The sequence below is a fragment of the Peromyscus eremicus genome, chromosome 15 (genome assembly GCF_949786415.1).
Source record: "Peromyscus eremicus chromosome 15, PerEre_H2_v1, whole genome shotgun sequence".
Lineage (NCBI taxonomy): Eukaryota > Metazoa > Chordata > Mammalia > Rodentia > Cricetidae > Peromyscus > Peromyscus eremicus.
The window spans coordinates 40,795,871-40,801,870 of NC_081431.1; positions in this window are offsets into that span (position 1 = coordinate 40,795,871).

Here is a 6,000-nt window from a genome sequence, read left to right on the forward strand (position 1 = left end):
AAAACAAGATGGATGGTGACCAAGGAGCCACACCCAATATGGCCTTCATTTGCACGAGTTCACATGTGCACACATACCCCCATGAACACACACAAACACACACATACCACAAAACATCACAGCAACAAAGTGCACGGTAGACATCTTGGTTGAACGTTGTGATCTCAAGATGACTAGGAGTTGTGAGTCTACCCACGTGCTGAAAAAAAGTCCTGAAACAAGCCATTACAAGACAGGACCTCTGTAATCTGTTCTTTCTCAAGGTGCTTAATGTTAGAAAACTGGAACATCTCCCTCTGCCCTTAAAGATGGCAGTAACCCAGATTGCTTCCGGCTGCTGAGGAATTTGGTAGGCTGGGGAATGAGTGTGAAGACAAACTGGGAAAATAAAGCTTCATTCTGCCTTCTAAATGGACCTGCTTTGCTTATTTGAGTTTAAAACTGTGTAGTGTACAATCAATGTAGGAAAATCAGGGAAACTATATTGGCAAAAAGCACATTGAAAATTGCCCATAGGGCAACCCAGTTTTATTTTCCAGCTCCCCTCCTGGTTCCAGGGAATTGTTTCTTCTCAAACTTTTCTTGCTTTCTTTTAAAAGACAAACTAAAGATCATCTGTAATCTTACAGCCTGGTGTGACTCTTGTAACCAATGAGGTGGCCATTCAGACTTAAAGGCACAAGCAAGTGGGAAATACATTTGTCTATTCATCTGGAAGTCAGAATTTGGATTCTACTATTAGCTTTCTTTTGAATGTCTGACAGGGTTCTACTATGCAGTTCTGGCTAGCCTGGAACTCAATATGTAGACCAGGGTAGCCGTGAACTCACAGAGATCGCCTGCCTCTGCCTTCCGAGTGCTGAGATGGAAGAGGAGGAGGAGGTAGATTGGACTTCATTTCCTGTAGAGTAAAAGTGAGAAGGTATAGGTGCTGCTGGGTAGAGGGGAGTGATGAGTTCTCCCTTTGGGTGAATGAGCCCAACACCAAGCATAGTAGAGCTGAATGCTCAGCAGGAGGCCGCTCAAAGGGAACAATCTTCAGTGACACATCTGAAGTTGACCTGGGGAGGCCACTCTGGGGCTCTCTTCAGTTCTTGGCTTCACCCTGGAAGAAGGCTAGGACTCCTTGTTCTGCATATCATTGGCCTGTGGGAATAGGGTTCCATGTGGCCCCAGCTTGCCTCCAACTCCAAATATAATGAAGAATGGCCTTGGACTTCTGGTCCTTCTGGCCTTCTCCTGTGTATTGGGATTGCAGGCATGCACCACCTGGCCAGGGTTATGTGCTGGCAGGAGAGTAAACCCCGGGCTTCATCAATGTCAGGGAAGCACTTTTCCAGCTGAGCCACATGCCCAGCCCTGACTGTTTCTTCACATCCTCTAGGGCTGTGGTAAAGTGGGATGTCAGAGCTCACCCCATCCTGCACTCATTTCTCCAGCTGTGCCTGCAGTTGTGAGCAGAGCACCAGTGGTCAGAGGAGGAAAAAGAGCAGCCCTGACCTCACAGGAGTGAGAGGCTGAAACTGGCATTTGTGCAGGGCAAGTCCTTCTCTGAGGTTCCCATCTGGGGTGATCAGATCTCCACTTTGGCCAAACATCGGAGGATACATCCTGTTATTAACACATGAGCATCCTGATCTCAGGGCTTCAAAGACAGGACTTGTCCATCCCACACCGACCTGCCCACGGGAGTGTGGAAGGAAGCTGAGTGTGGTGAACGATTAGCAAAACTTCCAGACAGCTGTACAGTCTGGGGACATGGAGTGACTGAAAAGGTGTTCAGCTGGGAAAACTAGGCCTAACCACAGAAACCTGTGAAGGTCTGTCATAGTCTTGCCGCTCCAAACTTGGACTCAGCAGAGTCTCTAAGTGGCTGATGCCATTTGTACTCACTACATCATGAGATTCCAGAGTGAGCAAGAAGGCACTCAGGAATGACTGACTCCTGGAATCCCATTGTGTGTGTGTGAAGGCATGTAAAGAACTGGGTGATATAGTTCTTATCCCCAGAGAGCTTACAATTTAGCTGAAAGCACAATGCATTTATACGTATATATACATACATACTCTAACATGTCTAGACCATCTCTACAGCGTAGAATTAAAATACTTTCTAACCACCACATTAGATAAATATAAAAGATAGAATTAGTGGGATATTATTATAGTTTTACTTTACTTTAAAATTTTTTAAATGTTTTATATATTTTGACCATGATTTCCCAGCTCCCCCAATTCCTCCCAGATCCTCCCCACCTCCCTACCCACCCACCCAACTTCATGTTCGTTCTCTCTCTCTTTCTCTCCCTAGAAACAAACAAAAAATGAAAATTATACAAAAGATAGAAATTACCAAAACAAAGCAAGGTCCACAAAACACACACACACACACACACACACACACACACACACACACACACACACACACATGCGCGCGCGCGCGCGCGCATAGGGGGTTCTGTTTGTGTTGACCAACTAGTCCTAGGCATGGGGCCTGCCCTGGAGTGTTGTTGATACACCCAGTGACACTCCATTGAAGAAAACTGACTTTTCCTTTATCAGCAATTATCAATTGCAAATAGTTTCTTGGATGGTGGTGGGACCTCCACATCTACTCTCCCTTCTCGGTGCTGGAACCCCTTCTGGCTTAAACCTGTGGAGGTCCTGTGCATGCTGCCTCAGTCTCTATGAGTTTATATGTGCATCAGTCCTGCTGTGTCTGGAAGACGCTGTTTCCTTGAAATTCTCCATCACCTCTGACTCTTAATCTTCTAGTCTCCTCTTCTGTACAAATCCCTGAGCCTTGAGATGAGGGCTTCATAAAGACACACAAAGTCTCTCATTCTCTGCTCATTGTCCAGTTCGGGGTGTCTGTGTTAATTCCCATCTACTGAAAGAAGACTCTCCTGTGATGAGGATTGGTCCATGCACAGATCTATGGGTATAGCAATATGCCATGGGTTGTATTTATCATATATTTCATTATGAAACATTATTTCAACAAGTAACTTATATATAAATTAATAACTGATTAATACTGATCTCATAACTTCAGTACTTCTATTTTATACTCATCACACATCCCAAGACAGGTTAGGTCACAGTATTCCAGTTACATGTGTGACTGAGTAACTGTACTCACATGCTAGTGACCAATATGACGTCTGGCTGAAGTGTGGATCTGATCACTTCAGACAGCAGTCTCAGAGGGTGACATGCCCTGAACACTGGCCAGTTCCAGCCTCTCATTGCTGTGATCTTGGGCTGCTCTTCTCCCCGCTCTGATGTGGTAGAGAGTCAGTCAGCCTCCTGGGAGAAAGAGCCAGGTGGAAAGGAGTGGAAGGTGGCTTTGCAGGACCAGCAGGAGCTAAGCTGTACGGCTCATTTCTGTTTAAGAAATGAGGCTTATGGAGAGGAACCATAAGTCCTGATTTGTTTGGAGCAATTTGGCTTTTTCATGTTTTCTCAGTTCCCCAACTAAAGAGTGATTTTTTTTTTTTACTCTAAGTGTCCAGTTTTCAATAATAAATCATGGGGTCACTTTAGTTATAAGTTACAATTTAATTATGTCACTATTTAGATAGAGACAGAGCTTACAACAGGATATGGTGAGTCAAGTCACCACAATCATCAACACAAACAAACCAACAAACCCTCTCTTCTGACTGTCCTACAGTGTTCAACGTTTATGACATAAATAAATCTTCTTTCCTTTAAACTGTTTCTCCTTAGGTATTTGTCACAGAGGTAAAAATAGGACTAATATTTAAAATTGGTACCAGAAGTGGGGTCTTTTCTGTGACTGTCAGACCATGTGGACAGGAGCTTTGGAACTGTTTAAAAGAAGGATTTAGAAAATTTTAAGGGTAAGGGCTAGATAAACTTAGAATGCATTTAGCTCAGCTTAATGGGTAATTCTAGTGGGAGCTCCAAGGACAAGGACAGATAGGAATATGATGGAGTACTCTGGGATTACATATGGGAATGAGAAAAGTAATTGAAAGAGCTGGGCATGTACCTCCATGGTAGAGTGTTTGCAAACCTAACCTGCACAAAGTCCTGGGTTGACCTTCCCCCTCACCACAATATGAGGACCACTGAAGATTCCTGTTCCTATGATACATCTGCTTACATCTTTTTCTTTCTTAGCTTACCTTTCTCACTGTTAATATTTAAACTCATCTATATATTCTGAAAATCTTTTTTTGCCTGTTGTGTATGATGAAAATATTTCTTCATCGGGCCCTGTTATATTTCTTTGTGGGACAGGATCTCATGATATAGCATAGATGGCCCTCAGACTCACCTTGTAATCCAGGCTATTCTCAAACTTGCAAGCATTCTGCTCTGTGTCCCAAGTGTTATAATTGCAAATATGTGCTATCCCACCCATCTCTGGCCGTAGGAGATTTAAATAAAGGTGTTTTTCTTTGATCCTTTTGTGATTATTATATTTATTGTCCATTACATATATTTATCAAAACTCATACAATTCATTTTTGAAATACATTTATTCGTTGGCTGTTACATACATAATGTAATTATTTGATCATAGTCACACATCCCGATCCCCTCCCCTAACGTCCCTCCAGCTGCCTCTGGATCCCTTCTTCTCTCCTACACTTTCATCTCTTCCTACATTCAGTGTATTTTTTGGTAACTCATTTTCATTTTCCACGTGAACAGGAAAGCAAATGGGCCTAGTATTTACATGATTTATGCTTTATGTTGTTGAGGGGAATTAACAGGGTAGCCAGCCACTACATTTAGAAGGGACAGAAAAGGGGGCTGTGGTACTAAACTTTGTTAAGCATAAACTATATAGCAAATGTGTTTTTAAACTAATTGTTAGTTGGTATAGAAAACAATGGTTCCTATATAAGTTTTCATATAGAAACATCACTGTACTTGGCTCACATTTATCTCTTAGGCCCCCTCATTCCTCCTCCTCCTCTTTCTCTCTTGTCCCTTCTTCCACCCAAATGGCTCCCCTAGGAGGCACTATCACAGGAATTAGGTAAAGATACACTACAATACGTTGTTTACTTGTAAGGTGTCCACATTTCAGGTGTTGAGACAAAACCTTCCCAAAAGAAAGACTATGAGACACAAGACAAGGAAGAATGTGTCTGTCCCATGCATAAAGGCACAGTGGGTTTACAAGAGTTGCTACCGAGATCCAGATCAAGGGAGCGTGAGAATTTTGTGGAAGGGACCGTCTTGGTAATGGTAGTATAGGGGAAGTTGGTGGTAGGTGGAGAATAACCGAGGTAAAAATGTGACTAGCAACAGGTTTGGTTGTTTGGGAAAGACTCACATATGAGATAAAGTCAATTATATTCTAGTAAATTCTGATTGAGCTGGTCATAAATCATGACTAAACATTTTGCTTTGCCTTGACTAGGGGTCAAAAATAAGAAATATGATAGGGGTTCATGAAAATTTTGTTCACATAAACTTTAAAAAGTGAGATTGGAAAGTATTAATTCTTACTTTGTATTGGAAACAATGCTAATCCACCCACATTAAATTATACATACGTGGCATTCTAATAGTGGAGTAGTGAATTGTACTATATGTTATGCTGTTTCCACACAGCACCATCACTTTAGTTGACCCACAGGGACACCCATCACTGCCATTTCCATTTGTGGGAAGTCTTTATTCCTTGGCTAAAACTTGGTGGTGGGATCCCTCCTGAACTGTGACATTTTTTCAGGTTTCCTGCCGTATCTTCCCACGTGGGTAGTTCCTGTAGCCCACTCTTCGTGGTCCTCTTAGTCCACGCTCTCCTCTCACTTCTCCTGACCAGCATCATCTAGGCCATGTCACTTTTCCAGGTCATCCTTTCACCTCCTCAACGGTTACTGAGTCAGTGATGGGCATAATAGCTGGGACTACCTACCATCCTCCAGGGCCATGACCTTCACTGAGAAACCAAGGATGCATTACTAGTGCCCAAGAGAGCCCACAGGAGGAAGATAGGGTGGTGTATATATT